The sequence below is a fragment of the Pezoporus wallicus genome, unplaced genomic scaffold, assembly GCF_028554395.1.
Source record: "Pezoporus wallicus isolate ANWC-B61680 ecotype Strahan unplaced genomic scaffold, APGP_CSIRO_Pwel_v1 contig_8512, whole genome shotgun sequence".
In the NCBI taxonomy this organism is placed as follows: domain Eukaryota; kingdom Metazoa; phylum Chordata; class Aves; order Psittaciformes; family Psittacidae; genus Pezoporus; species Pezoporus wallicus.
The window spans coordinates 907,473-919,653 of NW_026635168.1; positions in this window are offsets into that span (position 1 = coordinate 907,473).

Below are 12,181 nucleotides of genomic sequence, written 5' to 3' on the forward strand. Positions count from 1 at the left end.
AATCAGTGCTAAGAAATCCGTGAATAAAATTATATAAAGATGGTCCTTTTGTTTGTAGATGTGAATCTCCTTAATGTCTAGAAACGCTGGGAAGTCTGAAAGGACCATAAATCTTAATTCAGGTTTTTCTTGGTGTTCCCATTTTTTCTTCAAAAAATCTTGTATTGAAATGCTCATCTGTGTTCCCTTCTCCTAGTGAATCATCTGAGACTGTAAACTTTTCCTAAAGGTCCAATACCTTTCCATCTACCCCATAAATTACAACTCTCTTGTAACGAGCTAGTGTTATAATGGAGACTCACTGGCAATGCAGTGTATTTTAATAGACAAATTACTCTAAATTAAGCTCTAACCATCTGTTCCATTCTCATTTATGACCCTAAAATGAATATATTTTAAAATGATATCATTTAAAAATAATGTAAATGATTGAAGTCTGCAGTAAGGCTTCTGCATATTTGTTCATTCAGTGTAGCAAACTTATGGTAATAGTGATGTTTCTTCCTTGCTCCAGGCATGTATGAAAGAGAAAGTGGTTAATGCTTGATACAATAAATTTGCAGTTATTATGACGCATTAAGTATGTCAAAAAAGATATTTTACTCCTAGAGAGTTACACTAAATGTAAATCTCTGTATTGGAGCATCCTGATGGGATACCTGGAGGCAAAGCTTTAGCTAATTCTACAGCTTGTAGGGGGTTAAGGATATCAGAGACATTAAATGCTGACAACTGTAGTTTTAATATGCTGGGGAAATGGAGCTGTTCCATATCACTTTCTGTATTTGTTAACAGTTATGCCACCACCAGGGATCTCACCAGGATTTATAGAGAAAGAACATGCTGATAGCTATTTAGAGGCAAAACAGTAATATTAATTTTTTTCCTCCTGCAGACTCATACAGTAGTAAATTGTGCTACAGATTGATGGAGAAAAGAACAGAAAAGACATAGTATTTATAAAGGATGTGGCTAAAAGTCCACGTAAATCCCTTTTCCTTCCATTGCTTCTCTGCTCTTTACGTTCCCTCCATGTTTAAAAATATTGCATTAAGTACTTACATTGATCTCATAAATGAGGTAACCTTATTAATGTTGATTTTTGACTTCAAAATTAGCATCAGCAGTCTAAGAATATTTATCTCTGACTCGATATGACTGTGTCATTTGACTGGGAGGCCACCTGTAGAAGGGGCTCAGACAAGTATTAATGACCACACAGAATCACCTCTCCTGCAAGATTGGGCAGGTTTCTGATCTCACTAAAACATAAAACAAGATCATCTGAAGCCAAGAACTAAATCTGACCTGCAGATTTTCATCACATTCAGCTAACAGCATCAATCTCACCAGTTTGCAATTTAAAATGTAGCAATTTTGCTTGGGCTAAATAATCAGGCTGCCTCTAAAGACAGTGAAGAGTGTAATGGGATTGTTTCTTCTTTGTGTTTTTAAATAGGATGAATTTCCTTTTGGAAGTGTCACTGTATATGGAGACAGCCCATTTGACTGAGGCCAGATGCTATGCTGTTAGATATCTAAAGTTCGACAAGAAGAACGCCAAAGTTAGCATTTACTCATAGCATTCCATTTAACGTCTCCTTTTCAATCATTTATAGAATGACATGAGTGACTATAAAGGGAACATCTGCTGATGGCTTTAAGAGGTATTAAGTTTGGAATGACTAATTTAGTCATATAATTAACAGAAATACGGTTTGTTTGGCAGAATAGGAAAAACACACTATAGAGAAACTGATGATAATTGTGAAGGCCAGTAATAGAAATCAAAATGTATCACTTTAGTACATTGCTTGTCTGAGTCTGTCATTCTAAAGTAAGTGCCTCTTAAAACCAGATGCTCCCTCTGCAATATTTGATGTGTGTTTATAATGAACGGACAAAGGAGATATTACATCTTTTGCTATCGCTAAGCACCAAGGTCAAATTTAGTAAGTAAGCAATGGGTTCAGAGTTTAAATTATATACAAAATAATTCTGTTTAATTCCTGAAAAAATGTGTCTGCCTTTTGGGGATTTTCTAGATGATGGCATTTTAAAATTTTTCATCTTTTTTTTATTTGTTAGGAAATATAAATTTTAAAGCATGCTTGCTTTTTTAACCTTGTAAATATTCAGAGCATAATTCAGACCTCTGTTTTGGCTGAGGGTGTCCTGGAAGGATAATAATAGGATGCATGTGGCTGGTTTTCACACTGTAGCATAATGAAACTAACAAAGATGTTCCTTCTCTAGAATATTAATCACTGGAGTTAGAAGATACATTAATACAGGACAAGAATTTATTTATTCTATCTAAATAAAACTTATTGACGTTTCATTATTCAAACTATTAAAATTTTTGTTTCCAGTGTTTAAGGAATTTATTATTTTCCAGTTGCTTTTTTATTGTTTAATACACTATTGAATTCCATTCTATTCAAATTTATAAACTACCATTGTAACACTGAGCACTTTCCAGTACACAGTTAAGAGCTGTGGTTATCTCTGTTTATCTGTGGCTCATTCTTTTCCATTTTCCACCCCAGTGTTTGTAGTGCTTTATTTTGTCATGCCTTTAAGAGTTAGTTTATTACATGTTTTAATTAGGAAAATATGTCAAGAAGTTTATCTTGTATTTAGAAAAAGAAAGGCAGAAAACCCTCCCTCCCCTCAATTTTCACAACTCCCCTATAGATTTTTTTTCTCCTCCGTTATTTTCGCTTCACAAATCAACTTTTTGTTCAGTCTCGCAGAACTCCCACTTTTGGCGGATTTCTGACTGTCTGGTACTGTTCCACTCATCCCAGGAGGAATGAATTCATGAGCAGAGCAAAGGTGAGGAGTTGAGAGTTCATGATACCAAGTTTTCTTATATTATTCCATAATCTATACTGTGGATATTACTGCTATCTAGATGGACTTTTTTTTTGTATACATGTGTATATATCCTAAAGAATTACATGGCAGAATTCTTCCTTTGTGGGAGCTGAACTTCTGCTTACATAGTTCTTTATCACAGAGGCTTTCCTGGTAAAAAGAAGACTGATCAGAAAAGCTCATTGAAAATGGAGAAAATGGAAATTGGATATTTTCAGAATTACTGAAAAGTCATTATTTTCTTTTCTAGAATTTGGTTCACTAACTATATAATCATATATATATATATATATATATAAAATTTGGCTTAACTGTATAACTGAATGTGTATTTTTTCTTTAGTGAAAATTTTTTACTAAAAACCAAGTCTTATTTTCTTCCTGTCTAAATTTTCCATTCATATTTAGGAGGTGATAAGTTTGGGGCCATAGTGCCTATTAGTGTTCTTTTCTATGCCCTCTGAGAGCTCAAGCTAAGAAAAGAAGCCAAAGCTGCAGCTGCAGCAGCAATCATGCACTTTTTTTAATGAGAAACATCTTGCTGTTTTCCCCTTGCCCACAATAAAATTTTGCATAAGATGAAAATACCACGTCATGTTGCAATTAGGCCACAATCTTGTAACATTTAATTTTGTGGAGATAAAATTAAATACAGGTATAGCAGATTTTCCCTAGATTTTGGTTTTTGCACATATTACTGCACATGTATGTAGTACTATGCATTCAGAAGGAAAAAATATCATCTTCTTTCTTTTCTGTAAGTTCGGGTTTTGTTCTTCAGTTTTATGTTAATATTTTTAATTGATAGCAATTATATGCACAGACATCATCGTGATATGCATTTCATGTCATACTTTTATAAAAACAAAGCTTAGATTCAGTGTAGTGGCATGTCAGCTTCATGCATTTCAGTTTTATTAATTCTAACATTTGTCCATTGAAGGGGTAGTGATTTATTGTGTGTGGAAATTCCACAATACCCTTTTTTGCTTTGACAGCTGTATTTATTTCAGTGAGTTAATTAATGGGAATCACAGTTCTTAATATTATTTTCTGATATGTTGACAAAATCCAAAGAAACAGCTGAGAACCATGCACTTTCGTTTCAAGAGGAAATATGGTTTCTTTCCTTTCTTTCCCTCCTGTTCAGGTATAAAATACAGGGATTGTCCATTGGAAAGAAGAATCAACCCATGCAAATCTTTCAATTTCACTTTAAAAATCCATCTTTGCAGTAGTTCCTTTTTAGGATTTGTCTGTAATATTACAAAATTAAAAAGAAAACTAAAACACTGGAAGGAAAAATAATTCTATTATTTTCTTAGTTATCCGAACTACTTCTCACAATAAGTTAAGCAATGCGATTAAAGCAGTTAATTTTCTTACATAAATTCCTTTATACAGCAATCTATGGTCTGAGGTATAGGAATATTTAATCTAGCAGCTAAAGGCATAACAAGATATTATTGTGGCTGAAAGCAGAAGTCAGAAGCATTTAAACTGGTAATTAAATGCAACTTTCAAAACCAGGATGAATATGACCTTATTTTTGAGCATTTCCCTATGTTGAGGACAGCTCATAACTGACATTTCTTTTCATGGAAAGTGACAATTTCATTGTCATTTGGAATCTTGAAATCAAAATTAGATGTCTTTGAGGGTAATGTTCTGTAGCCCAGTCAAAAGTTAAGCCTGATAATGTTTATTTATGGCAAAAGGAAAAAATAATAGTTTCCCAATATGAAATAACAGGAAATTCTTTAGTTCTTGTTATTTAGAAGTTGGATAATATGATTGTAGTGGTTTCTTTTCATCTTAACAGTCTGTCGATCTACACTATGAGTATAAGCAGGAGATAGAACATTTTGAAATGAAAGATGACATTAGTGAGGCAGTCTGATTTAGCAATTAGCGCATGGATTCACAAGTCAGAAATTCTACATTCTATTCCCATATCTGACATTGATTAGCAAGTCACATTAGGACTTATTATCAAAAGTCAGATATGCAGCTGATCATCTAATTAAGATCATCATGGTATTAGCATAACTGCATTTGCAAATCATGCATGCAGAGCTTTAGCCTTTGTTTAACCTTGATCTGTGATATGAAAGCAATCTATGTTACAGATTGATTCAACCCTCTTATTCCATGATTTGAAAAGCGCACGATTTTTAATGTTTATCCTCATCAGATGCTGTCAAACTATTATTATTTATCTTTATTTTAAGAAAGTGGAACTGCAATGCAGAAATATAAGTATCTGATTTCCAAAGATACTTGGGTATTTAAAGATGCAGATAACCATTTAATGAAATTTTCATAAGTCAAAAAGAAGATCTCATCCTTCAGTGTTATATACATTTTAATAACATTCTAAATCACTTTTGAATTTGTTTCTGCATCTTGTGAGGGTCTATGAGGTCAAATGCCAGTCGAAAACTGGGTCCACAGTAGCAAGTAGCACAAAACAATGTAAGCAGATTAATAAAATAAACAGTCTTTACTAAAGATCTGTCTTCCACACATTTCAGGAGGCTTTAATGCTGGCCTAGTCATGCTGTGGACTGAATGATCGTCAAAGCTCACCTTCTACTCACTTTCATTCCCAAATCCAGTTTTTGTCAGGATCCAAGACCAGTCCATAATATGTATGAAAGCATTACGAAATGGGACTGATGAGGCAATTTGCTTCAAAAGGTGACACCTGCACTGAAATGTTGATGTAGGCTCATTTAGTGATTCTTTGAAAAAAACCCTAGCTAAAAAGTGTACAAGTAATTACATTTCTCTCTGTAGAGGTTGAGAGTATTGATAGTCTTGCTTGAAAAGTTAGTATTAGTAAGCAGATTTGGTCATCTGAAAAGTATGGTTAAATTGTTTTGAAGTAGCCCACCGAAAAGCTGGACAGAAACAGTTAAAACTAACTTGAGATGGGGTATATTTCATTCAAGTGGAAGGTGAGCCAACTCACCAAAACAAAATACTTAGTACCTGTCCAACTTTGAAAATATTGCTGTATTCTGGGATTATTTTAATAAACATTCTGACTCTTGGACATATTTATGAGAGAAAGCAATAATTTTCCATCCACTGGAAATAATTTTCCATCCACTGCACTGCTTTCACATTTTCATGAATTTTCCATGTGGTAAAAAATTGAAAGAAATGTCTCATTTCTGTGTTATTAAGTACATGAGTAAAATGAAAAACATTTATGAAATTAAATACACTTTCATGTGATAAGGTGAAAGAGAGATTAAAATTTTGAAGAACAAATATAATTGAGAGTTTCAGCCAGGTAAATCTTTTAAAGTTCTGGAATTGCTAAATCTTCTAACTGCTGTGTCATTCCTTTGAATGAGTTTATTTTGTCACTCTTACATTTTCCAGAGAAATATTATGGACATATGAGAGGTTCTCTGGGAACTGATATTTTTAACCTAAATAATTTATTTTTTTCCAAAAGATCTTTCATCTTCATACATATGAAAATAAAATCCCGAAGTGAAAGAGCCCATGTGGTAGCTACAGAGGTACAAGATTTTCTAAGCTGTCTAGATTTCTTCCCTTTTTTCTTGTGCTTTGGTAATGCTGACCCTTAAGTAGTAAATACACATGAGCATTACTCAAGAGAGGTCAGCAGAAGAATGCTGGAAAAGAAAAAGAAGGTTCATTGTTGCCCTAATAGCCTTTTCATGGCCTTAAATATTACATCAGAGTTAAAAATACAGGGTACAAACAACAGATACTGAAAACACCCAGCTGAATTGAGTAGGGTCAGAGTTTAGTAACACAACATGAAAAATCTCTACAGACCAAAAAATTACTTCTTTGTATCTTTATGTATTTATGTATGCGTTTATTTTCTAAGACCTCAGGTATAAGGTGACTACAGTAAGTTTCTAGTATTTTCTTGGCATGTTCCCCAGTAAAAATTCCTAATCCACATCCTTTCTCAATCTTAGTGTCTGAGGGAAAGTTAAAGCCTTGATGATTTGTACCAAATACTATGGATTGCTCAAGAGAGTCTTCTGTCATTCTAGAAAATTAAGCTACTTCTAGAGATTTTCCTGATGTTACTGCCAAAAGGACTTGTGATATCCTAAAATGTCCCTTCAGAGTCTGCTAGTCTGATGGATAAATTAAAGCAGGTAGACTTATGAAAGTATATTACTCCTCTTTTCTTCCCAGTGTTGTATATGTAGAGCAGTTCCTCTGTCTTTTTAGTGTAATTACTACTGTGCTTATATCATCCATTTACACTACTAGTACAGCTTGTCAGGTAATATATAAGGTCCAAATCTAACGCTCCACATTGCCCTGTCTAAGAAAATATATTTGATTAATACATATAGTTTTATTTTTTAATTGGTGAGAGTACTCATTATAAAATTAACAAAAGTAAACAATATTTCCCAGAAATTATTGTCACAGTGTCTCTTCCCCTCCAGTTTTAAATCTGTGAAAGCTTCCAGATTTGGGAGCAAGATTCAGTTTTTTAAGATCATGGTCTTCCAATTTGTTAGCCAAATTGCCTCTTCTGCTATGCAGAAAAGAGGATCTCTAAACATGTTGAGATGGAAGGCTATTTATAAACAACAAGGCTTCCTAGTCTGCTTATCTACATACCTGTCATGTAATCATGGACGCAATTTTAAAATTAGAATTTGTAACATATTTTTTATTCTATAAAGATACCTTTAATAATAATATATAATAATGCAATATATTTTGCAATAACTAATAATACATTAAATTTTATTTATTCTCATTTAATTTTGATTTATTATTTTATTCATTATAATATTTTAATAATAATATGTTTAATAATGGGGGGTTTGCACATATAATTTTTGTGTTCTACCACAGACTTCTTTCTTAGTTTATTTAAAGAAACGCTGTGTCCCTTTTCTGAATACAAACATGTGGGTATAAAAGGTGGGACATAGTCTGTGTTCTCCAGTCTGGTCTCTGAAACATCTATCTTGGATTCTCCTTGTGAAATGAGAATACTGGGAAGTGAAATGAAGATGTCTACAGGTCTTAAAAACACCTATATTGTTATTACTACTTTTCTATGCAGCTTATGAATAGCTGTTATAATGCAAAAGTTAGAGTTGGGAATCTGTTTCATTAAAGGCTGGTACAACCTGACATATATCCTAAACGCTATCAGTGGTTTCATAATGTAAGTACCATACTGGGGTTTAGTGAAAAATGGCATATGCAAAGTCTCTATAGAAAAATACATTGATCCTTGACGTTTTGGGCATAAACTACTTGGTGCCTGCCAAGATATTTGCTACCACGGGTAAAAAACAATGGAGTGGAATGGATTTACAAGGTAGCTTCAGAAAGAATTTGCAATATATCTAAAGGAAACAGCAAGGAAAAAGCTTTTCTATGAGAGAATGCCATGAATACTAGATGAATCTAATTTGTCTGTTGAGCTTACAGACATACACACATAGTGTACGTCTGCAGTGGTAATGTCTTTCATGTTTAAGCAAAATTGAAGCCACTAAATGGCAGAAACCAGGGCTTGGAATTCCTCAGTTTTGTGTAGTTTATTCTAACTGATGGAGTTTATGAAATCTGACTGTCAATTAATGCTGTTGAAGAGAAAAGCTTACAGAAAAGGTCAGGCACAGTTATGGGAAAGCCATTGTGTTACCAAAAGGGTTCACTGCCTATTTCTTGTTTATTTTCTTCCCTAGCATCCAACAGTGGCACATCCCAGAAACTATTCCCTGTTCAGGTGAGGACTTCAACTCATAGTAATGTCTTGTGCCTGCAGAAGCCTACATTCAGTAATAATGAACTCTTTCCCTGAGTTTTGCTGAAGTGAAAGCTTTCTAATGTTAATCTTTGGTTTTTGTCTGCACAGATAGGAATCAGTCTTGTATTTTATTATTTTAGGAGGCAGTCAGATGCCATGCCAGCAGGTATCAGTGTTAGACTCTGGACAGATAATTATTTGACAACATCTTTGAGAAGCGACTAGCAAGGTCAGACAAAGAGGTAGACACATTTTAATTATTTGGTAAGATCTATCCATCTGCTCTTTCCTCTATTGCATAATACAAGTAAATTCATATCATCTGCATTCTGGACTGCGCGGGTGTAATTCAGCCTCTGAAAGAGAAGCAGTAAGCCTGAACCATTCTGGCTCATACAACTGCATCTTCTCTTCTTCCCAGAAACCGGAGCCTCAGGAGAGTTGATGCATCTAGGTCTTACCTGACATAGGAAAATGAACAGGGTGCACATATGAGCCTGAAAACTGGGAAAGCCTTTGCAGTTTAGATGGAGGCACTACAGAGTGCCTCCAATTCCTGCTGCTTTTTGCCCTCATGCCAGCTGACAAAACTGAGTTTTTGTTCATGGTTTGGTCTCTATTTTATTGTGGTTGGGGTTTTTTTTCTTCTCATTTGGTTTGAAAGGGTCTGACAGAATAGGCTGCCTCTGATTTTCCTGGCTGCAACAGTCTGTGTCAGGTGGAGAGAGGGGAGGAAAAGGAGGAGATTACAAGTCTAAATGCAGACTGAAAGACTCCTGACAAAGCACATGGCTTGCTTGCTGCAAAGGAGCAGATCTACAGCCAAGCCTCAGAGGTCAAGAAGAGGATACATTCCTAGAGACCCAGAGGGAGACTATGGGAAGGTTGCTGCAACCCAGGAAGGCAGTGCAAATTGCTGGACTCCAGAGCATCTGGAAGGAGAGGCTTATTCTGAAAGGAAATAGAAAACAGGGGGAAGATTTGTTTTAAAACATGTTATTTGTCTGCATTATCCGGAAGATCTGCATTTGCTCTACTTTAAGAGGTTGTCTGTGCTCAAAGAAAACAAATATTAGAATTACTTTAGTGTTTTGCGTTATGCTCATTCTACAGATAAGATTAGTTAGTATTACCCCAAGGCTAAGACCTCCTCAGAGTCACATCAAAAACTCATAAAGGCAAATGTTTATATATGTGCTTTCTGGGATGGAGGGCCCCTCTTCCTTACTTGGAAATGACTACAGAAATGTTAGTCAGTTATCCTTACTGCAATTTGTTTGGCCAGTCCTGCTGGTAGAAGGAGACAAGTAGCTACTACAATGGACTGGAAACCATATCAAAATAAGCTTGCTGTTTAGACTCTTGAAGTTGGTGGCAAAAAGTAGTCTCTAGTTAGTACAAGATATTTAACAGCATACTCTCTGCTCATTTTTTGCTTGCTTTTCTATGTCTAGATGCTAAAATAAAGCAGTTCAGTTTTCAAAGAAAGCACTTATCATAAAATACACACTACAAACAAATATTTCTATCCCTTTTAAGAACTTACATATTTATAAAATCTCCAGTTCAACATTACAAATTCATAGACATGTGGGCCCCCATACAGTCAGCCAAGTTCTCTGCTGTCCTATACCCTCAAGCAATCCTAGTGCAATCCAGGAAAACAAATGCCTAAGCTATAGGACCAGACTATCAACAAAAGACATTGGTCGCTCTGTAAATGCATTATGCAATTTTCTTTTTTTTAACCCTCTTCCTTTCCTGTTCTGGGACAATTGGCAGTGTTACTGAACATGAACTGAAATTCAAATGTCCCATGCTTTGTAGAAGCATTGTAATCTAAATCCTATCTGCATCATCTTCATTGAGCAAATCTGCCCATATTTTGCTTTGTTAATATCACCTACATTACACTAGCTAGCTGAAATATTAATGGATTGGTGTAAGAGACTAGTGGTTGGCAATAAGTATAATTTTTCATTGTGTGAATTGCCATATTTAATGGTACTTTGTGGAGGTATCCAGCAAAGAAAGTATGTAAGTAATTTGATACTGTGAAATGGTGGCATCCCTGTGATAGGGGCTTGAGGTTTGTGGTATAACATGTGCAGATTTACCTTCCGGAATTACTGTGCAGTTCACAGTAGATTTTACAAACTGTTGCTTTCAGAAATATGTTATTATTGTGAGGAAGAGGGCAGGGCAAGCACCATTGTCATCGTTGTCAGTATTTGTAAAGGCAACTTCTCATGCTAAGAATGAGGAAAGTTCTACTTACCTGCAGATGCAATGACATGACTGTATTTATATCAGTTTTTGTAACACTGGGATAATTATTAAAGGACAAATATTGGTATTGTTGCTGGGGATAATCCAAAGTTTGGCAGATTGATGCTTCTGAGAATTCTTTCACTGTCAAGTAGTAAGCTGCTTACACAATTTAATTTGCCAGAAGTTACTTAGCCAAGAGAAGTGTCAAAATCACTATTAAGATAAAGACATCTGCTTCTGCATCAGAACAGCAGGGAAAGCAAATGCTGATGAAGTTTTAAAAACAGTGAGCATGAAAAGTAGGGGATGCAACAGAAATGTGTTAAAGCAGAGTATTGGTGCTATCAAGGGCTTGTTAAAAGAAGTCCCAGAGAAAGACTTCAGGGCTTCCAGAAAAGGCAGAGAATCCATGCGTGAAAAAAGGCAAAAGCCGTTTCTTTATATCATACTACACTGTGCTACATAAATGTGTGTATATATATATATATACATATAGCACTTGATAAAATAGAGTACTATTGGCAAATTTGACGGCAATACTGCATCAGGTGTTGCAAGGCCAGCAGACTGAGGGAAGTTCTTACACCCTATACTCACCACTTGTGAGGCCACACTGAATACTGTATTCTGAGATTCCCAACTCAAGAGGGATATTGAAAGACTTTAGAGCATCCAGTGGAGGGCTATCAAGACAAGCTAGACTAAAGTACACTGTATGAGGAGAGGCTGAGGGATCTGAGTTCATTCTGTCTAGTGAAGAGGAAGTCCAGGGAAATATAATAGAGGCTTGCAATCACTTGAAGCACTGGAATGAGTTCCCCAAGGAGGTTGTGAATGCTCCATCTCTGTCAGTGTTCAAGGCCAGGTTGGATGGAGTCTTGGGTGACTCGGTTTAGTGCAAGGTGTCCCTGCCCACGGCAGGAGGGTTGGAACTGAATGATCTTAAGGTCCTTTCCAACCCTAACTATCCTATGGTTCCTCTCAAAGACAGCATAGCCGAAATTTTGCTCACTAATGGCAGATGAAATATTAAGGGACAATAGCCACAGATTGCAGTTCAAATTGCTGAGGAGGAAAGACTTTTCCACAAGGAGTGTGGTGCAGCACTGGAACTGGTTACCCATGGAGGTGGTGGAAATCTCCACCCTTGGTGCTTTTTGTGACTCAGCCAGACAAAGGCAGAGCTGGCCTGACCTAGTTAGGTGACAGGCGTGCTTTGAAGGAGAGGTTGAACAAGACATCTCCAGAA